Source organism: Pinus tabuliformis, chromosome 4_2, assembly GCF_031772625.1.
Source record: "Pinus tabuliformis cultivar Carrire ecotype Pingquan chromosome 4_2, CPIR1, whole genome shotgun sequence".
Classification (NCBI taxonomy): Eukaryota; Viridiplantae; Streptophyta; class Pinopsida; order Pinales; family Pinaceae; genus Pinus; species Pinus tabuliformis.
Window position 1 is genome coordinate 1,098,903,595 of NC_142304.1, and position 24,053 is coordinate 1,098,927,647.

A 24,053-nucleotide genomic window follows, 5' to 3' on the forward strand; every position below is an offset into this window, starting at 1 on the left:
AATTGTAGAGTATCAATGATCATGTTCTTTTCTTCTATACATCTCTTGAGTCTAGTAATTTCATCATAAAGGTTATCCACATTTATAGCATCCATATAATCATCATCTTCAAATGCCATTAACAACTTATATTCATTACCTTGTTCATCTTCATCATTGTTTGATAGACCATCACTATCTTCATGAGTGTAGTAGCTTTTCTTATTTGCATTCTGTTTCTTGTTCCATCTAACATGTTCCTTTCCTTTATCCTTATAAGGACATTTTGCAGCATAATGACCTACTCTTCCACAAGCAAAGCATTTAAAAGGTAACTTACCTCTGAACCTTCCAGAACCCCTTTGAAGATTTCTGACAAAATTTGATTCTTCTTCCTCTTCTTCTGGGACGTGGCTTGCTTCATAATAATCTCCTTTGCCTGATGCCTTGAAAGCAGCTTCTCTTCTGTCTGATGGACCTCCCTTTCTCATTTCATAAGCAGTTAGAATTCCATGTAGCTGAGACATAGTAAGAATTCGTAGATTTTCCTTTTCTTCTATTGCAGATACTTTAGATTCAAACTTGGGGGACAGTGATCTTAGAACCTTTTCAACTACAATAGCCTCTTTTATTTCTTCACCCAAATTTTTCACACAGTTAACAACCTCATCTACCCGAAGAAAATAGTTAGCCACACTTTCATCATTATACATTTTGAGAGTCTCATAATGAATTCTGAGAGTTTGAAGTTTAGCACGCTTTACCTGTTCATCTCCTTCATAGCTCGTGACAATTTTGTCCCATATCTCTTTTGCGGATTTATAGTGCATTACCTTCATGAATTTTGATTGAGATATACATCCTAATAGAGTACTGACTGCTTTCGCATTTGTTTCATACTTCTTTTTCTCGGCTGCATCTGTAGGAGTAGCTGAAGGAAAAGCGTAGCCTGTCTCTACAATGTCCCAAACTTCTGTACCAAGAGATTGAAGATAGGCAGTAACTCTTACCTTCCAATAATTGAAGTTTGTCCCATCAAAAACCGGTGGCCTGATTGATGCTTCTCTCTCGTAGTTGCTCATGATGAACGATCTACCTTCAAGCGATCAAGCTTCTCTGAAGGACCTGCTCTGATACCAATTGTTGGAAATAATACTGAGAGGGGGGGTGAATCAGTATTATCTAATTCTTTTAATAAATCTTCTTTATTTGTTCTTTGAATTATTTTTGCATGTCAGTACCATAAAATAATGAGCATGAACAAAAGAAAACAGATAGTCACACCAAAGGACACAAGATGTAAGGTGGAAACCCAATGTGGGTGAAAACCACCTGCTGCAATATGTCTCTATCTTGTTTCAAATTAGAAACTCCTTTTACAATGGTTTTGTACTGGTGCAGTCCTTTACCAGTACGCAGGCTGCAACCTGCAGAGAGCTACAACTCTCTCTCTCTCGTTTTCCAGTCTCTCCTGGAAGGGAGCTACAACCCCCTACTTCTTTTCTTACAAGGACCACTTTTCATAAATTTTCAAACTGGATCCATAAGCATCAAATGGTCATCAAGTATAAGAGAATCACCCAATCAACTGTAGTAACCAGATCAACAATAATAGGACCAAATCCAAAACACAACAATGATAAACAAAGATCTTAAGAGAAGTAAGCACCCTGCTCAACTGCTCGCCTGCTTACGTAAGCACCCTGCTCAACTGCTGGCCTGCTTACTGTACTCACCCTGCTCAACTGCTTGCCTGCTTACAGTATGCACCCTGCTCAACTGCTAGCCTGCTTATGTACGCACCGTGCTCAACTGCTAGTCTGCGTACCTCGCTCTGAGTCCATTGAACTGCCTGCGGACCTCCGCACCTGCAACCCTTCTGTGCCTGCGTATGTATGCACCTGCAACCCTTCTGTGCCTGCGTACCTCCGCACCTTCAACCCTTCTGTGCCTGCGTACCTCCGCACCTGCAACCCTTCTGTGCCTGCGTACCGGCGCACCTGAAACGCTTCGTTCCTGCGTATGTACGCACTTTTCTCTCACTGTACCTGCGTACCTTCGGGCATAGATGATTTCAAGACTTCAGAAATAACCCAGACAGTCAGATCTACAGATCTGAACATGCGCCGAAGAGATCTCGGTCCATCAGTAGATTCGCCTTATTTAGATCTAGACCAGATCTAGCCCTCATAAGATATTCAACCCAAAACATACTCAAGCCAAATGATCTCCTTTGTTTTATATAGGAAAGCTCTTCCTTAAATCATGGATCAATACCACGAGCCGACACCATAATAACACAAAACCGTCGGCTAAATACCAAGAGTAAAACATAAGAAAACCCCACATGTGAATTTCTTTGCCTTGAAATGTGTGCACTGGGGGTACGCACCTCCTGAACGGGATAACTGCGGGTATGTACGCACTTTATGTAACACTGACCTGCGTGTACGCACCTTATGTAAGGTGTACCTGCGTACCCCTTATTTTCTTCAATATATCAATCTCTGCTGCTGACTTGAAGTACTATGATCGATCACCTGAATGGGTTGCCATCAAGGACAACACTTTAGCCATAATGCCAACATACACTTACGATTTTTCCAAGAAATAGCCTTCTTTCAATTCCAAAAATACATCTCCAAGACACAAATCATTCTCCAATAGCAATAGCTCCAAAAATATCACATCTCCACAAGTAGTGAGTTATATATAGGCTAAGTCGAGCTCTCTAAAAGAGACCAAAATACACAAGTAATGATGAAAATAAGAATGGAATGATCCTCTTTTTATATGTGGTCAATCACTTTGATTAAATTCCCTAAAAGTCCTATAACAAGTTTAATTTTGAGTAAACATGAGTAAATGGGTTACAAGCCAACCCAATAGCTCAATACAATAAAATAAGACACTAATTGCCCACATGTGTGTTGGAAATCGTGAGGCTTTATAATTTAATTTAGATTTCCTTATCCATAGTAATTTCTTGTGAATTTAGTTGGCTTATTAAATTTGTATTTTGATTCTTTCATCAAACAATTTTTTTTTCTCAATATGACTACTGCTATTATTGATACAAAAAGTTACAGCAAGGCCTTGGCCTTGAAAGTTCAGCCTGTTGATGGCATTTTACAAAAAAACACATAAGATCAGTGCAGTTGGAATCTTCAGCTGTGTGTAAACTTCTTCTACGACACATTATAGTTTTGAACAGTAACAAAACCATTACATTTGCCAGACAACGCCCTGAGACGGACAGAAACATGGACAGACCGTGCCCTGAGACAGACATAAACAACTGGTGTATGTAGTAACGACACATTGAAAAGCAGGAACCTGAGCCAAAATCATAGCAACGAAGACACACAGAATTATGCTAGGTTAGTCATCATCTGTAGTATAGGCCTCCTCGACAACCAAACACCCATACCGTAGAGAGTCCTCCGAGTCTGAATGAGGAGCCACCGAGCCGTTGGGATCGCCACGCACAGACGCACCTGGGCCAGCGGGGTTGGCCGGATTCAACGTCGAAGCATTCTCCATGACTGGGCTCAAGTGATCCTCCAGATTTACAGTCCGTTGTTCTGCAGTTGCTTTAGCTTGGGCCGCTCCCAAATTTCTGTTGTCTTCACGCTTTTCGATAGTGACTGAAATAATGAAAGTAGCATTATCGAGCGAGCAAGGGAAACGATACCGCGCAGTATGGTGAGCAGCATGTTCACATACTGCATCTCCAGATCTGCCACGACCCCTTCCTCTTCCGCTCCTCGTAGCCGGTGGACTGCGCCGCTCAGGTTCCAGAGTGTCGGAAGATCGCTGCGAGACTGCTCGACCACCGGAGCCCCCTCTTCTGCTCAGTAACCTGACTCTTTCGCGCGACATTTTTGCTTGCTCTGAGCTGGGTAATAACGGAACTTCCCAATAACCATACAAACTCTGCACATTAACCGGTCTATGAACCCCTGCAGAGTGATTCAGAGAAACGCCCAGAACTGGAAGCAAAAACTCGACAGTGGAATGCATTGAAGCTGTTATGCAAAGAGCGTTTAAGGAGCGGCAGGACGCGGCGTGCGAGACGACGGATGAGCGCAGTAATGGCCGCATTAAAGAATTTGTGCAGGCCCATCTCCCTTTCCTTGCGACCTGACTCGTGGCGTATGTGGGCTGACACTTGCCCATGTGATACGCCGCCTGTATGTCCTTTGGACAATTAATCACCCGCATCCGGGGTCTTTCATCAAACAATTACCATAACATGAACATGAAGATTGCAGAAACAAAAGAGCACAAGATATAGGCTCCAAGCCAGGGAAAAACCTCTCCAAGGGGAAATCCTAGAAAATTCTCTTCGTATAGAATCAGAGCAAATGAGATATCTAAGACCCATAACCACAAAAAATTTCCACCTCTAGATGCCAAGACAAACCTTCTTTCTTTCCAGCAGATCCATTAGCAAGATACCAACAACGAGAGATGTACCAAGGCAGATCTTCCACAAACCCTAGCTCAAGAAGCACTTCTTTCAAACTTCGGCCCTCCACTTCTTTTCTGCCCTTTTTGCGATATTTCAGATCACAAATCATAAAGTGTGTGTGTCCAAATGAGCTCCATCTTCCTCTTATTTATACATGTTGGAAATAATACTGAGAGGGGGGGGGTGAATCAGTATTATCAGATCTATAAAACTTTTCAATTTCATGCTCAGAAGCATATACGCGACTTCAGTTAAGTTAACCCGCGTGTACACGCTACTGTGTCTAAAGCAACTAGCGTATATCCAGAGATCTTATAATTCAGTTATCTTTAATCTTCAGTAGATGCATCAGAACATTATTAAGCATATTAACAGTAAACAGGTACAGTATAACAGAACAAAACATCACACAAGAGCCACACACATGAACACCATGATATAAGGTGGAAACCCAATGTGGGTGAAAACCACCTGCTGCAAGTCATCTCAATCTTCTTCTTAATAAGAAAATCCTTTTACAATATTTGTACTGGTGCAGTCTTATACCAGTATGGGAGCTACAACCCCCTTTGCTCTTGTACTAGCCGATCCATTTACTAGTACGCAGGCTGCTACCTGCTACAATGCTCCAAAGATCTCCTTTAGCTTTTGTACTAGCTTAGATACTAGTACGTAGGTGCTTGTCTACAATCTTCTCACCTCCAGGTACCACGTTTCATCAATTTTCAGACTGGATACACTGAAGCACAACACATAATCTGTAAGGCCACTTTTCATCCAATTTTCATACTGGACCCATAACTATCATTGAAGCTCAAAACAATCATCAAACTCTGAATCACTGAAACCCTGTTAACAACAGTCACCAGAACACAGAGCAGACACAGAACTCTGTAATAACCATCAGATCCATCTGCAACTTCAAATATTAAGATTTACAATGTATACGCTACTTCGATGAATCAAACCCGCGTGTATACGCGCTTTTATCAAAGCCAACCCGCGTACAGATCTAAAAATAATTTCTATCAACTTGCAGCTGTACCAGACATCAGTCATACTCATAACACTTATAGAACTATACATGCGTCAGTATGTAGATCTAGAATAAGCATCATAAAGATAGTTCATTTCAAACCATTTGATCCCGATCTCTCCTTAGATCTAGTTCTCCATCAACCGGTGAGATCTCTCCTTAGCTCAGATCAAGCAATGCATCATCAACCCATAACCTGCATACTGGATCTAATGCTTCATCAGATATTCAAGACATTTCAGATACACTTGCCTAATGATTTCCTTCTCCTTATATAGCCTTAGGCCTTGTTCAATACCAAGAGCCAAAACCATAGTAACACAATACCATCAACTTCAAAACTAGGGATCGACACGCCTGTCGAGACACAATGGTCCGAAACCATAGGCACAACTTCCAAGGACTAACCGCCATGGACCAAAGGTACTTTTCCACATACACGCGCTTTTGCTGAAGCCAACCTGCGTGTACACGCGACTTGGGCTTAACGAACCTGCGTGTATGAACTTTCTCTTCTTCTTATAGTCTGATCATCAATTCCTTGCTGCTGACCTTCTGTACTATGATTTGTCATCAGTGAGGTTTGCCATCAAGGACAACACTTATCTCATAATGCCAACAATACAATTTAGAGGGGGTGCGAATAGACACATCCATTGGGGCAGGGCCGACTTGGCACCTATAGGGGTTTCTAACCCAAAATTACATATTTAATAATTCTTTTTCTTTTTCTTTTACAATAGGTCCAAATAGGACTTTGACTCAAAAACCTAGAAGCATGAAGAACATGCTTGTCTAGAAAAATAATAATAATTTTTCTTTTTCTTTTCTTTTGCTTTTTACATAAAATACATAATGGTACAAATTATGAAGACCAAAACTAGTTACATTCTCCAACACTCCCTCTTAACTAGGGAGGTATTCATAATTGTACACCTGGTACAAGGATATTCTCAAACTGAAATATTCTCATAAGAAGAGTCGGATTGATAAGCCATCTTTAAGCATCAACATCATAACCAACATTGTCAACATAATAAGGCCTTTAATTGACAAGCTCTATTTACATCAGAGCATAATGCTAGGAGGCTTTATGTGAGACACCACACTACCTCTTAAGGCATATACCCCATTCGAATGTTCACTAGGTATCTCATTTTAGGACTATTCTTATCTTGGATTACTCGTCCTCAAAGAATTCCAGTCCTCTTCGATACCTGTCCAATCATCAAAGAGTGTTGGTCTACCTCCTATCTCAGATTCTTTATCCTCAAGGATTATCAATCTTAGATGCTTATCCAATCGTCTGAACCCCATTCTCCCTCCATTGCCTTCACTAGACGTACAACTATTAGTCCTGGCCTAGCGCATGACACATGAAGAAGAGAATATAATGTCCATCTCATTCTCAACCAGAGGGGAGATCCTCATTCCCTCTTGATCAGGGAATCGTTCCTTGCTCCTTTTCAAACATTCAAGGAGACTTTTTAGTCCCTTTTAAGCATAGAGGAGATTCCTTACTTCCTTTTAATCGAGAAGTCATAACCACAAGTTCTTTTGGTGTGTCTTCGTCAGTACATCAACTGCTAGTTTTTCATGGAGATCTTCAAGGTAGCTGCATGGTTCCTCCTTTTCTTTGCATCGCATCAAATTGAGCTTTCATTTTCCTGGAACCAAACTGTGACAGGATTCGGGCCATCAACCTTTCATATCACTTTCCTCTATCAACAAAGGCATTATATTGAGCCAATTCAAGTAGAGCTAGACATAACTTCTTCTCATCATGAAAGTGATCTTCATCGTCATATGAACATCAGGTTATCTTTTTGTACTGCTACCTTTCCACCCCAAGATGATATAGACATCTTGACCACATAATCTTCCAAGGATTACCAAAGCCATCCACTCAATCCATGTATTTATTGAATTGATTTCAAAACAAACAGTTGTAGATACACTTGCCTCAACTGCCATTATGCATTTCTGCAACATTCTTCCAGGTAGCAAAACCATATACCAACCAGATAACCAATACCAAAACATCAATATAATAATTACCTCAACATGATGGCCTCTTGTCAAAATACTAGATTTTGCTTGCGGGCTTCCCTTGATCTCCTTCCAACCTCTTTACATGCTTTAGCAATATGTCCTACCAGGGAGCCAAGTCATATTCCAAGTAGATCATCAATATTAGATTTGCTGAATTATATCCTCTAGTTAGAGTGCCTTGTTAAATTCTGTTACTTGCTCCTAAAGTCAACATCCCTTTGCATGCTTTATTTTCAACAAAGTTTTGCTTCATCTTTCAATAGTCAATGTGTTCTTGAAATGAACTCATTAGCTGGAAGCTTAAAGATCATTTCCTATAGGGTCCTTATAGTTCCCTCCTTCCATCATGCTCATCATTTTCAAGGAGTCATCAACAAGCATGAGAGCTGCTTTGCTTATCCTTCACATCTTGCTTCCTTTATTATGTACCTGCAATTTTCTCCGACAAGTACAACAAAGCAAAATATACAAAGACAAGAGCATGATATCAATTCTGTCAATCTAGGGTTTCTGTGGTTTCTCAGAAGGGTATACTTCTAGGGTTCTAGTTACAAACCCTATATTTCTCGACCTAACCCTTGATAGGGTTTTTACTTTCAGCCAGTGTTTTAAAACTAGGCGTTTTCGAAACGAAATCGGCCTGTTTGACCGAGCTGGACCCCTTCTTGGGTCGACTTGATACAAAAACCGGACCAAAGGCTGGTCCGTTACTGAACTGGCCGAGCCTGTCACTGACTCAACTGGTTTGGTAACGGAGGGAAAAGCGGACTCCAAAACTGTTTTTTTGGGTTTTAGGTTTTTTGCACTCCATCTAACCTCTCCCAAGCCTATAAAAGTTACCCAACCACCTCACATTTCCTCACAGTTATCTCATTGCATTTGTGTGAGCATTTGTGAGGAGTTTGTGAAGAGTTGGAGTTGGTTTTGGAGCAGCAGTGAGGAGTTTCTTGGGCGATCATTGGAGCAACAGTGAGGAGCTTCTTGGGCAGTCATTGGAGAAGCATTGAGGAGTCTCTTGGGCAATCATTGGAGCAACAATGAGGAGCTTCTTGGGTAGTAATTGGAGCAACATTGAGGAGGCTAGAGCCTAAAGGTATTTTTTTTTCACTTCTCAAATCTGCCTTTGCTTGATTTTTGTTGTTGTTGCAAATCTAGAAATTGAAAAGCGTATATTTTGTTAAAAAAATGAACATTGAAGAGTTTTTTTCTTTTCTTTTCATTTTCAGTTTTTTGTCCTTCATTTCCAAGTCCAAATATTAGAAAATGGCTCCTAGAATGAAAGATGCTGCTTGGGCATATGTTGAGATGATTGATAATCAAATGCATTGTAAATTTTGTCATAAAAAAATTAAAGGAGGTGGAGGGGGGCATTCATAGGCCGAAACAACACATTGCTGGTATTAGAGGCCAAATTGTTCAATGTGCAGCACCAACAAAACAAATTGAGGATTTTAGGAAGGAGTTGCTAGAAAAAATTGAGAAGTTTGAGGAATAAAAAGCTAGGCAAAAAGAAATGGAGGCTGAAATTGGGAGGAAGAGGAGTATAAAGTACATAGTGCCGGCCAACCCCAATTTTGATTATGAGGGCTCTTCATCCATCCCTTGCACTTATGCATCCAACCCCTTTTGCTATGTTCCTCCCTCTTTGGAGTCTATTCGAGAAAAAGGTAAGGGTAAAATTGAAAAGAAGGGTGATATCAAAAGTTATTTCACCGTTACACCCTCCTCTCCCTTTGATAGTGCACATGGTCCTCAAGCTAATAGAGGTCAAATGCAACCTACTCTAGATGACCATTGGAAGAAAGAATTGAGAGGAAATTTCTTGTGATTACATAGCTAGATGGTGGTATGATGCTGATATCCCCTTCAATGCTTCTTGTTCACCATATTATGAACCTATGTTTGATGCCATATTTGCCGTTGGAAAGGGCTTCACAGTCCCTACTATGCATGAGTTATGGGGATCTCTTTTGCAAAAAGAGGTTATGTCCATTGATGGATATTTGAAAGATTTCAAAAGCTCATCGATGAAAACAAGATGTACCATCATGTCAGATGGATGGATTGATCAAAGGAACCGTACCATCATAAATTTTCTTATCTTTTGCCCACAGAGAACCATGTTTCTAAAATCAGTTGATGCATCTGATAGGGTGAAATATGCACACTTGTTGTTTCAGCTTTTCGATGAGGTTGTTGAAGAGGTGTGGGTGGCTAGTGTTGTTCAAATCATCACAGATAATGCCTTTAACTATGATCTTGCTGGTAAAATGTTAGAGGAAAAACAGAAAACCATCTTTTGGACCCCATGTGCTGTACATTTCATAGACCTCATGCTTGACGATATTCGTAAAATAGATTGGATCAAGAACACTATAGAGCATGCCAAAATCATAACAAAATATATCTACAATCACTCATGGATTTTGAGCATGATGAGGAAAAACACAGGGGGAAAGGATATTGTTAGGCTTGCGATCACTAGATTTGCAACTCATTTTTGACATTGCAATCTATGCTTTCCCAACATAGAAACTTGCAAAGGATGTTTTCCTTTGATGAATGGAATGAATGTCAATGGGCTCACAAACAGGATGGAAAAGATGAGAGAAAGAAAGAAAGTTAATGAAGAAATATTCTAGAAAAAGACAGCAGAGATTGTGAAGGTTGTTGAGCCACTAGTTAAGGTGTTGTGGTTGGTGGATGGGGAAAGATTGGCTATGGGATTCATTTATGAGGCTATAGATCAAGCAAAGGAGCAAATAAAGGCAACATACAAGGATAGAGTGGCTAAGTATGGGCCCATTTGGGAAATCATTGATCAAAGATGGAATAATCAACTCCATCGCCCTATACATGCAACTGGGTTTTTTCTAAACCCAAGGTATCATTATAAAGCTCTGGAGGTAGAAGCTTTGATTGGGGAGGTTAGAGATGGATTGATTGAGTGCCTTGAGCGCATGGTCCCTAAGGAGAGTGACCAACTGGAGATACACTGACAGATCACTTGTTTCAGCAGAGCCACAGGTACCTTTGGCAAGAACCTAGCAAGGATTGCAAGGGAAGCAGATGAGCTAGGTAAACAAGTTCAATTTTCAAATTCTTATTTTGTTAAATTGTTTATAATTTGAAAGTTGGATATAATTTGTTGAGCTAACTCATTACACAACTATGTTTTTTGTAGCACAATGGTGGGAGGCATTTGGTAGCCATTGTCCTCAATTGCAAAAGTTTGCAATCCGTATTTTGAGTCAAACTTGCAGTGCTTCCGGGTGTGAATGCAATTGGCCTGTCTTTGAGAGGATTCACACGAAGAAGAGAAACCGTTTGGAACAAAAACGATCAAAAATTGATCTAGTAACTAGTTTATGTCCAATACAACCTTCGGCTAAGACGCAACCAATTGCTGAACAAAAGACTTGATACGGATCCCATTGTGTTGGAAGATATTGATCCAACATCAGATTGGGTAGTGGAGAGTCAACCAACAGAGTTTGATTTTGATGAGGATATTGGTCTTGATTTGGATTTAGAGATGGAGGCATTACTTGAAAATAATGTTCAGTTAAATGCAGATCCACTAGTACCATGCCCAACCCCAATTCCTCTAGTTGAAGGCACTTCCTCTACTCAGCCACGACGCAAGTATATAACTTGTCCATTTCAGCATGCAACTGCTGCCCTTGCTAGTGCTACTACTTGTACAGTTGCAGTTAGAGATCGTGATGAGGAGGAGGAGCCATGGGTTTCCCTGTCTGACTATGATTTAGAGTCTGAGCTAGTTGATGTCGGCTTCTCTAGTAGTAGCCAGTAATGACTAATGAATAGTGATGTTTTGTTGTAGAGGCCATTTAGAGCCTCCTTGATTATGTGTTTTTGTTCTGATCTCTATATATTACATGTATTGGACAATGCACTGGGTGCCATTTTGATGTAATGGATATATTCATGAGCATACTTTGATCATATGTTGTCTTCTCTCTATATTCTAATGCCTTGTGTTTGGAAACATGAATGAAAATCTTTAAAATTATGTTTTTTAATAAAAAATAAATATTTAATGTATTTTTTACAAAGATTGAGTCATTGAAATCAACTAGGCCGAGTCGATACCGAGTTGGAGTCAGAGTCGGAGTCGACCCTCGGCTGGTTCGGAGTCTAAGTCGGAGTTTTAAAACTATGCTTTCAGCGGAAACATTAACCCTAGGATTTTAACTTTTAAGCCTTAGGGTTTATCCAATTCAACCCTTGATAGGGTTTTACTACATACCCTAGATTATCCTTTCAAAATTGAATCGACAAACCCTACATGTCAAGAGCTAGGGTTTCCTTAAGAGGGAACAGCCCATAAGGGTTAGGGTTTTTGCTCCTAGGGTTAGTTCAATCAAGTAGGGTTTAGTAACCCCAAGTATAAATAGTATTCAAGACTACACATATCTACAAACCCTAGCAACTTTATAGTTATCAAAATCTACCATAAAGGTATTGTAAAACCCTAACTGCAAGACCCTAACCATACTATATACGTACCTCATATGTAGAAAGGAAAACTACATACCTTTGTCTTCCATTATTACGAGGAACTGCTTCAAAAAAGACTTTTGGACTAGTATGCCTTCTTCAAAAACACATTTTTCCATTTTGCGAGATCTCTATTTAGCAACTTAGATTATATATTGACTTCAACCAAGACTACTTCTTGCAGAGATGATCTTCATCAAACTCAAAGTCTTGGTCTTCCTTTTGGTCAGCTCCAAAGCTAGAGTAAGTTCTTCATTTTTATAGTTCCTCATACTTGTGCTTATCACAAGATATAAATCTGGAACTAACTTCGAACTTTCCTTTCTTGGACTAGATCATCATGTTACTAGGAGATGATCCAAACAACTATTAATTGACCATTATTGCAATACATACAACCAAGGTAGGAATGATTGCTACAATCATTCGTAGTTCTACTCTTCTTATTGTTACATTCTTATTGCTATTAATTGTTATAACAATTTTGTCATATGTTGTTTGCCTCAAAAGAGCGAGACCATTCCCTGTAGGAGTTCATCCATAGATTGAATTTCATACTACAGGTGCCTCAATTGAGCATCTAGCTTTGTCTATCAATCCAAAGGATAAACCAATCCATTCATAGAGCTTTAAAAGCTTAGTCTTTTTTTCCATCGATTATTTGTCAAGTCATGTAGTACTGTCAAGTCATATATGAAAATCACCCTTTCAATATACTTGCCATAAGTCATCGTTGACTGAGTCATTGCACATGCCTTCAAGTCATTGTCATAATTCATACTTCAAGTTAAAATCACAAAAGTATGAATGTGATCTACAGGTCGACTTTACTCAAACCATGCGAGCTACAGGTCATGAGATCATTTGTGCATATGTAATGCCACTTCCATAGAAATTGAATTTATGAGTAAAGTATGAGCCAATTCAAATGCAAATTTTAGAAGAAAATGATCCATAGTCGAGATTGGCCATAGGATTCACGACGTCCCATCTAACCATAAGTCAATGAGCCATTCTTATCAATATTGTTCGATATTGAGAGACAGAGAGCCACATCACGAATGAATGTGAGTCATTACAGAGAAGTGCAGGCCACGTATGCGTGCCATGCGAAGAGAACATGTGAGTCGTTGTATTGCGGGATTTTGAAAAAACGAGCCTCTGGAAAAACATGTGAGCAACAAAGATTGTGTGAAAAACGAACCACTGTTGATCTGGGTCATTGGAATCATACATACAAATTGTCCATTGATCAAGCGACCATAGGAATGTGCTAGTGCATAATATCAAACGTGCCAGTCACTGTACAAAATTTCAACGTTTAATTCATGCTAATCTAGAATATAAGCTTCGGTAATGTAATACAAACCATCCAGAAAACAAGTGCAAGCTTCTTAGCGTAACCATAGACTTTTATGGATTTCTCAGTTTGAATCTGCAATATTTTCTAGGGTTTCTGTAGAATCCTATTTTTCTGCTTTATAGGAGAGTGAGTACATCATGATTGACATGAGCCTTTTATAATATAATGAGATGCTTTCAGGGATGCACTAGTCCATGAATTCAAGCCAATAGAAGTGTTCTTTAGGCCACCTTCAAACCACCTAAGCTCTAAAACCATGTTGGAAATCAGGGGGCTTTATACTTTATTTTAGATTTTCTTATCCATAGTAATTGCTTGTGAATTTACTTGGCTTCTTATTAAATTTATATTCTAATTCTTTCATCAAACAATTACCTTAACATGAACATAAAGATCACAAAAATAAAAGATCACAAGATATAGGCTCCAAGCCAGGGCAAAACCCCTCCAAGGGGAAAACCCATAAAATTCTCTTCTTATAGAATCATATCAAATGAGATATCTAAGACCCATAACCACAAAACAATTCCACCTCTATATGACAAGACAAGCCTTATATCTTTCCAACAAATCCATCAACAAGATACCAACAACAGGAGATGTACCAAGGCAGATCTTCCACAAACCCTTGCTCAAGAAGAACTTCTTTCTTTCAGACTTTGGCCCTCCACTTCTTCTCTGTCCTTTCTGCAATATTTCAGACCATAAATCATCAAGTGTGTGTGCCCAGATGAGCTCCATCTTCCCCTTATTTATACAATTTAGAGGGGGTGTGAATAGACATGTCCATTGGGGTAGGGTTGACTTGACATATAGGTCAAATTGGCACCTAGAGGGGTTTCTGACCCAAAATTACATATTTAATAATTTTTTTTCTTTTACAATAGGTCCAAATAGAACTTTGACTCAAAAACCTAGAAGCATGAAGAACATGCTTGTATAGCAAAATAATAATAATAATTTTTTTCTTTTCTTTTACTTTTTACATAAAACACGTAATGGTAAAAATTATGAAGACCGAAACTAGTTACATTCTCCAACAATGTGTGAGTCGAAACTCCTCTCCAAGCATGACATCATGCTCTTTTAAGGCTAGTAAAGCTCCAAAACTGCGATATGAGGCTAGATGCATCTCCAACCATCATGATTAACCATAAATTGAGGAAGAGTCCTAAAGCCTCAAAACATCTCCATGTGTCCAAAATCCAGCTATGGGTGGCCTTTGTCATCTCCATGGGTGCCACTAATCCAACATGGTGCAATCTCTTCCTAGCGTTGGGGCTCCATGAGGTGGTACAAGCCCTCCCTAATCATCTTGGGGATGATCATCATCATTTGGACTCCAGATCAAGGGATGCTCATAAAAAAATATCAAGGTGAGCGTAGGGGCATGTTGGGTTTGCGAGGTACATCATCAAGAATCTCCAACTTTAAGCAAAGTGGGCTCAATGTTTCAGTATCTAGGGGTGATCAAGGTGTCAATCAATTGTTGGCATCATCAAAGTGCACAACACTCTGTTGTAGAGGAGCAACACTTCATCTGCAAGGTCATTGCTGTTCTCAGGAAGTGTAGTATGGCCTGGGCATCATGTGGAGTAAGCATGGAATGAGTGTGCCCTCATGGCCTCCGCTGCTATGTGAAGAACCACTTGGCAAAACCGTCTCAAACTCAAGTGAAAACAACCATTCATTAAAGACAATGAGCATAAATGCATCATAGTTGTTGAAATGTGTAGCATGGGAGGTATTCCCACAACCCTTGGGGTACTGGGTTTGTGAGGAGTTGACCCAAAGAAATGTGGTTTTGTGGGCAATGTACCCAAGTGGTGGGCTTTGTACCTAGAGTGTGGGTGAAAGACCAAAGGGAAAATTGTTTGTTTATTCTATTGGATGCATGAAGGGCACCCTTGATGGGCTAAGGGGCACTTAGGGCTACAATGGAGTGGGTAAAAACAAATGAAAGAAATTTTATTTCTTATGTTAGTGGTGTTTTGGCATGTAGGCTCAAGTCAGCTTGGGCTAGAAGACATGACCCTTGGTGAAAAGTGTCTCCTCTAAGATTACTACAAATAGAGATAAGATGAAGCTCATTTGGCATCTCATAAGTGCAATCATCTCAAGGGAAGAAAAGCCAAAGAAGGTCGTAGATCCTCAAGGAGCCGAGCTGGAGGGAAGGAGAAAGACGATATATCTTTTCTCTTGTGTTCTGGTACAGGTTAAGCAGAGGAAGATTGGACGTACTGTAAAGGCATGGTTTCGTGCATATGATTATGTTATCTTTGTTGGAAGGTTGAAGTATAATATGTAGCATTAAGGTAGGACGGTACCCCTGGTTCTGTGCACAGTGAGGCCGTGAGGCTAGCAGAAGGCGCTAAAGTATAGAGCAAGTCTCCTCAAAGTAATGCGCAGGGTTTAAGGGTTGTTTTGTGAGGTTTACATATAGTTTGAGTTTTGAAGTGGCTGCAAGATTAGGGCCATACTGAGGTAGTCGCAGGAGTCCTAATAGGCCCGAAAAAGCCTCAGTGAACAATTGCACAGGGCTGAGTTTCATCATGGCCGAGCAGAGACTTTGATGGAGGTATGTGGTTGTGTTTCATGGTTGATGATTGCCGGGTTGGTTAGCATTGTAGTCTATCTTACAAGAAGGATTAGGACAATGTGTTGAAGGTGCTTATGTGTAGTGTATTGGAGGAGACTAAATCGCTACATTGTTGGAGTTGATAGTGATTTTGTGTGTATATTCACTGTGTTGAAGACCTTATGAACAGTGTAATTGAAGTAGCAATCCACTATTGTGAAGGCAGACTTGTGAAGCCCATGAACAATGATCTAAGGAGCAACATAGACAGTGTGTGGAGGCAGAGTTTTGGAGCCTATGTTTAGTGATCCTTGGAGCAACATAAATCATTGATAGAAGGCAGATTGAAGAGCTGATATGTACAAGCAAATCTGAAGTAGCAGAGGACCTTGTGAGCATCTAGGGTAGAGGTAGTGGTGTAGCATTATACTCTATGTGTATAGGTGGCAAAGGACCTGCCAGGTGTTCAAGACAAGTGGACTGAAAGGGTTGGTGTAAGTGCTTCTTCAACAAGTAAGTCAAGTTGTTCTTGTTCTTGGGTAGATTGATTGTCATGTGTTGTTGACATTAAGCCCTAGTTTTCCTTGTATCAGGGCTAATTGCAAGGGCCATGATCCTTGGTATAAGAGCCCTGTGTTTGTTGTATTAAATTTGTAATATAACAAGTTTTAGGTTGGCAAAATTTTGTGTACTTTGTTCGTTCACTGCTGCACATTTTCCATTGTGCAAAGTGCTTGGTGTTGTGGTATTTTAGTGTGTTTGTGATTTTGTTTTAAACATATACCTGATTTGGAAGTGCCAAGGAAAATTCAACATGGTATTAGAGCAACTTTGAAGGGACAACTGAATCAAAGTGTGCACAGTGTACAACTCAAGAGGGAGTTGGTTGCCTTGTTGTTGAAGGACTAGCAACATGGCGAAGTTGACAACTGATCTGAGGTATGAAGATAGATTGGATGGCTTGTCCAACTATAGTCCTTGGAAGGAAAGGATCAAGCTAGTCTTGTTGGTAAACAAGATTTGAGAGTTTGCTGACAAGGAGATTAAGAAACCAACATACCCTAAGGAGTTGGAAGTATATGAAGAGTTGGATATGAAGGCTAAGCTCATCATCCTAGATGGTGTCAAAGATCACTTGATACCTCATCTAACCAAGAAGAACATGTCACATGCGATGTGGAAGATTCTTTAGGACTTGTTCCAGAATAAGAACGAGAGTCGGTTGTTGGTATTGAGAGATAAGCTCAAGAACACCAAGATGTTGGACGACAAAGATGTGGCTCCATATCTGACGAGGATTTCTCAAGTTCGTGACGAACTTGCTGCTTTGAAGGGCTTTTATGAGGAATGGAAGATGTTTATCAAAGGAATTATCGCTCGAGATAAGTTGCCAGATTGGAACAGGTTATGTGATGGCTTCATCCAAGAAGAACTGCGGGGTGAGGATCTTCACAAGAAGAAGAAGCCTATTAAAGATTAAATGGACCTTGCAAGAAAGATGAAGTGCAAGTCAAAGAAGGACTTGAGCAAGCTAAAGTGTTCTACATGTGGCTAATATGGTCATTATGTGAGCAAGTGCCCACGAAAGAAGAAGGGAGATAATGAGAAGATGAAGGAAATAGCTGGGGCTGCTACAACTTCAAGTGAGCTGAATGACATCTCAAGAAGGTTGGAGGATTACTTTTCTCTGGTTTCTGATTTCTCCGAGGGTGCCATTGATGTGAATGCATGGTACGTGGATAGCAGAGCGTCGAAGCATATGACAGGTTTGCGTGAAGTTTTTGAGATGCTAACTAAATGGGACTCGAAGTTGTACATGGAGGTTGACGACATGAGTTAGAAAGCTGTTAGAGGGTTAGGTATTGTACCATTCAGGATGGATTCAGGTCGGCTGTTACAATTTCAAGTTGTATTGTGGGTACCGGAACTGAGGTATAGCATGTTATCTGTCTCAATGATGGAGATGAAGGGGTTGAGGTGATATTCCGAGATAGGAAAGTGATGCTCAAGCCCAAAGGCTCTAACTCTACTGGAGCTATCATTGGAGTTAGGGAGCATGGTCTATATTAGGTGACGGGAAAGCCTATAGATGAGGGGAAAAGCAGGTTGCTAAGACTCAAAGGGAGTCAAGTTCGAGTATGAGTTTGCAGGTTTAGAGTGAGAATCCGCAACCCAAGAAGAGCGCATGGTCAATGGGGAGTAATGAGACTTCTGTTGGCAAGAAGGAACCATGGAATGGGTTGAAGGCCTATCATGAGAGGAGAAGCGGGAAGCTTTTAAAAGCAGAGACACTACCAAGAATAGTGTGGTTGATTCTACAAGGTATGCTGCAGTGGTGGATGCCAGAGATTTGGCTAGTGTCGCTGACGATGACGAGTCACTTTTGAGTAGTGGAAGTACCTCCCTCGCTAAGAGGGAGTGTTGAAATGTGTAGCTTGGGAGGTACTCCCACAACCCCTAGGGTACTGGGTTTGTGAGGAGTTGATCCACGTAAATGTGGTTTTGTGGGCAATGTACCAAAAGTTGTGGGCGAAATACCCAAGGGAAAATTGTTTGTTTATTCTATTGGATGCATGAGGGGTGTTAGTGTCAGTCAGTTCTGCCTGTCACCAATGATCAAATATGCTCTTACAAGGTTTTTTTAGGGGTCTCAAAGTCAAATTTTATCATTTCACTAGGTTTTCAAAATAAAATTTGGTCACTGGCTAGTGTGTCTAGGTCTATTGCTTCTCCTTCAAAGTTTTCATGGTCCAGTCACTGCCATCACTCAGTTGGATGTGCCATCATTGAACAAATCATCATCCCCATCTCAGTCATGTCACCATGGTCTTCATTCAACTCAGTGTCATAATTAGGTTATTAGAGTTAGAATCATCAAAAATTGTCATGCCATTCATAAAACCGGGAAATGAAGGAGTAGTGATAGGGTTTGATCAAAAGGTTCTATTCTAGAATGTAATTCATTTCAAAGTGATGTAATAAGTTATTTTCTAAATTGCATGTAAAAGTTCCAAGTTACATATTTTTATCAAAAGCAAAATGAAAATGTATGGTGGGCCACCCTACCATTATAAAGTTGAGTTTTACAACCTATAAAGACTACTTCATTCCATCTCTCTCTTACATTCATTACTGAAGAAGCTCTCATTCACCAAAATACATTTCCTTAGCATTTTCAGAGGCAAAAACACTCTCAAGGGCCATCTGAACTGTTTCGCTGTGTTTTATCAGTAATGCGCTGCGTTTTATCAGTAATTCGCTGCGTTTTATTAGCACTCGCTGCGTTTTCTCTCTTACATAGTATTTCGCTGCGTTTTCTCTCCTGTAGCCATGACACCGATTTTAAAGGGTTTCTAAAGCACAATCAAGGTTTTAAAAGCTTCCTACAACTAAGTTCAACGCTCTGAAACCTCATATCAGTTCATTTCCCTATTTTTATATTGCAAAACCTCTATCACTCCCTATGCTGTGTTTTTCTTTGTTTCCCTAGTTTGACTGTGTTTTAATTCTCTAGAGGAGACCTTCTACTCATTTTCCCCCATTCCACTTCCCAAAGGTTCCTTACACCCTTGTTCATCTCCCTAAATTTTCCTACCCCCTTTCCCTTTCCCTAAACCCTCCATCTTGTCCCCTCATCCTAATCCCGTGTTTTCCTAGTTAGGGTTTCACTTGCTCACAGTCAAAATGGAGGAGGAGAAGAAATCCTGTAACAAAGGAGGTCAAATCTTGAGATATGAACCACTAAACACTGAGGAGCTGATGTCTTCCCCATTGTCCAAGCAATGTTTTGAGAATGTAGACTGTTTAGGGTTTTGTGAATTGGTTCAAAGGGTCAAATACCATGACAAATTGACTAGCTTGTTTGCCACTCATTTGAGGAGGGATAAGGTCACTATTGCAGGTGTTACTTTCACTATTTCAGCTGAAATCATAGCAGCAGCCACAGGGATACCCAACAATGGAGAAAAATGGTTTAAGAATTAGGACTTCTATCAACCTTTTATCAAAGGCCACTACAGACATACTATTAAGAAGGTTTTTCCTTTTGCACAACTCCTTGACAAATTTTCTCCATTGATGAGGGTTATAATGAAATACTTTACATGTGAAGGCAAATTCTCAAGATTGTACAAATACCATGTCAGATTGCTCATGCATTTCACAGGGGTAAAGCCACTAAACCTAGCCTACTACCTCTACAAAAGTCTGGCTAAGATGGCAGACAAGGTGCAACATAGATTAAGTGACCATGAAAAGAGCCTTTTCCACCATGCCCTCATCAAGATTATTGTATTGCATCAGCTAACTCAGAAGAATATCACTTGGGAAACTTTCATTCAGTCAGATGTTCTATTGTCTTCTACTAGTCAATCTGCAAGCCCTAGTACATCATCAGTACCACCTAAGGATGTGAAAGGTAGCTCATCTAGCAGACCTACAGGTGAAAGGATACCTAGGTCTGAAGTAACTCTGACATATCAAAAATGAAGGAGGCTTGTGTTTACTCCACATCTTGTTGAACGGGCCAAGCTTACATCAACAACATCAGCAAAGCAGGGATCACAATCACAGCATGAGGAAACATTTCATCTTGACACTTGGACATTTTCTGGAAACCAAAGGATACAATTTGCAACTATTATCTAGGAATTCATGTGCAGTAAGTTTGTGATGTTGTTTTTTGTCTGTTATAGCTTTATATGAAAGATATTCATCTTCTCTTTCCATTCGTCAGTTCTTCAGTGATTTTCCTTAAGGTTTATTAGCAAAATTCTTTGCATAAAGCTCTGTTTTGATGGGAATATCATTGTGTGTTATTTTCCTTCTTGTTTAATGAATTCATGATGTACATGCTCATTAAGACTTTTTGTTTCTTCTAAACACTACACTACACCGTCAAACCTTAAATCCATCACAGAATTATTGCTACCGTGCTCTATATCTTTTGCTACTGTAACCCTTTGAGCCTTTGACCTAGATACTTGGTTTTCTCCCTTATCTAGCATCAAACCCAAAACTTTCAAAACCCTACTTGAGCCTAGCATACCTAGCCTAAAATCTATTCCTTTTCCAGTCAATTCATTGGCTGTGATCATAGAGAGAGCCCTCTCTGGTTTGGTAGGGCTAGCTACCAAACTGAAAGCTTGGTCTGCGGTTACCTCTGTCGATCTCCTCTTAGCCTGGGACATTGTGGAGGATAACAAGGGGCACCCTTGATGGGCTAAGGGGCACCTAGGGCTACAATGGAGTGGGTGAAAAAAATGAAAGCAATGTTGCGAACATTGGTAAAAAATCAACAACATCAAGATTTTTTCTAGCTGCCAAAAATTGTCGGGAAAATTCACAATTTTTTCATTTGGCGATTTTTTTCCCGATTTTCCCTAAATTTTGCCCATTTTTGCCAATTTTGAAAAAATGAATTTATATTTTATTTTTAATATGTGCCACGATTTGTTGAGTTTTGCCAAAATTTTCACTGTTGTTGCTGAAAAATTGTTTTTTGGACCTTTCCAATTTTTTGGGGATGTCGATTTTTTCAACGCTGAATGAAAGAAATTTTATTTTTTATGTTAGTGGCGTTTTAACATGTAGGCTCAAGTCGGCTTGGGCTAGAAGACATGACCCTTGGTGAAAAGTGTCTTCACCAAGATTACTATAAGTAGAGATAAGATGAAGCTCATTTGGCATCTCATAAGTGCAATCATCTCAAGGGAAGACAAGCCAAAGAAGGCCGTAGATCCTCAAGGAACCGAGTTGGAGTGAAGGAGAAGGACAAATTATCTTTTCTCTTGCGTTCTGGTTCAGGTCAAGCAGAGGAAGGTTGGTGTTGAAGAAAGTGTAACTAGCTTCGGTCTTCATAATGACATGATTTTTGTAAATGATGAAGTAAAATAAATAAAATTATTTTTGTATGCCTTGCTGCATGGGTTTCATGAGCAAGAGGTTTGTTTGTTAGTGGCTCCCATTGAGAGCCTTAGGATTTATTAATAAGTAAAAGAGTCAATGTCATGTATGAATAAGCTCTTTTTGAGCCTATGTTCAATGTATACATGTCTATAGAAATGTCTAACAACCCTCCAAAGACGAGCACAATCCTCTTGAAGAAATCAGGCCTCCAAAAATAGCTAAAGAAGTCACGTCAACTCAAATGTAGAGGTAGACAACTATATATATGTGGCTAGGGTCACCACAGAAAGTGCAGAAAACTCGGATGTCTTTGAAATCTTGTGGGTAATTATAGTGGGTATAGTGAGGTACAGAATTCAGATTCCCTGTATAATTCGGATGGGTACAGTGAGGTACAAAATTTGGATGGACAACATCTTTGTGCTTTTCGTATGGGCACCATAGGGATGAAGTCTCAGCATCCTCACAACCATGATGATCACAGTCTCGGTGTAGTTGTGATGATGAAGATCTTAGTGTAGGAAGAGGACATAGTCATAGTCTCGACACAGTTGAGATGAGAAGGATTACAGTGATCCCACAGTAATACACTCTCGGCATACTAGACACAGTCATGATCTCGACATTGTGGTAATCATGGTCTTGGTCATAGTCATGATGAAGATCTCGGTGCAACTATATATACATATCTTAGTATAGAGATCTCATTGTTATGATGAAGATCTCGGTGGTGTAGCAATGGTGCAACAATGATCTCAGTGCAGCAAGGTGCAACAAAGATGCAATAGTAAATGATCTCGGTGGTACAATAGTGACGGCCTCGATGTTTCAACAGTGATGACTTCAAACTTCAGTGGTAATGATGATGATCTCAGTGTTGATTTGGGGTAGCATCGGATGTGCTCTAAGCCTCAATTTTTGCAGGAAGGCTTGGGAATAGGTATTCCAAAGAACCCAGAAAGCGTTTTGGGACATTCCACCAGAAGAGATTTTATTAAAATAATTAATATTTTTAATGGGGCTCCTAAGTCTAAACTTAGGGAAATTAAAATATTAATGGGTATTAATCTAATAAGGGGTGAAACTTTTAGAAAAAATCCATGGATCAAGTCAAAACGATCTGAGCCTTTGATTATGTTTTAATCTAGGCTGCTGATTGCTCAACAGGAAGATATAAGAAGGGACTTGAGGGTCATTTGGAAAATACAACAGGGAGATATTCAGTTTCCCAAGAGAAATCGATTTTCTCACTAGTTGAAGTTCGGTAAGAAAAAATCGATTCAGAGGGAGAGTTGTAGGTGGAGGAGAGACAGAGAGGGTTCAACATCAATTAGGGAGACAGGGACAAGGACACAGAGCAACATAAGGAACAACTCTGGGTAGATTGACGCTGGGAGAGGCAGCGCTAGCTTGAGTGACGCAGGCATTGTGCAGGCCAGAGAAATTGACGTTGGGCAAGCCAGAGAGACGTAGAGGGTCAAGGAACCTCTCTTTCGGGTCAGACACTTGTTCAGGAATGTCTGTAAATATTTCTCAGTTCTATGCTGCTGGGTGAAATTTTGTACATGTTGATTTTTGCTAAAGAATAATAAAACCCTCATCTACTGCACCGGTTTTCCCGCATTGGGTTTTTCTGGGGACAATTGTCCAAAAATAATTGTGTCATTGTGTTTGTATATGTGTCGGCATTTTACTTACATTTAATTTCTGCAATGTTTTAATTGTGAAGGTTGCAGTAGAATATGTTTCAATATTTGCCGTAAGAATACAGTAGATAACTTATTTATGAAGTAATAAGTAGAAGAAATCATATTAATCACTACAGTAGGATTTCCATTTTAGAAATTTTCACATGGTATCAGAGCTACAGGGAAGTAGAAGAGAAAAGTCGGAATATCCAACGTTGAGAAAGGAAGGGAATTCGAAATCCCTGCAAGGGTAGAAATTCGAATCTCCCAGAGGATTGAGCAGTTCAAACCAAAGAAATTGGATTTTGTGGGAAAAATCTCTCTGAGTGAGCCGACAGAGAGGTAAGTCTTTTCCAGTGGAAATTTATCAGTGGTAGAAGGAACAACACAACAGAAGACTCAGCAAGGAAGACACAGTTTTTACTACAGCAGTTGCTGGGATAGGTTAGCGTCAG

At 39.9% G+C, this 24,053-nt stretch overlaps 1 protein-coding gene across 1 annotated transcript in view; it reads left to right on the top strand.

Moving 5' to 3' along the window:
* Nucleotides 1-24,053, top strand: part of LOC149173498 (pachytene checkpoint protein 2 homolog) — a 404,891-nt gene that overhangs the window by 42,113 nt on the left and 338,725 nt on the right. The window lies entirely within an intron of this gene.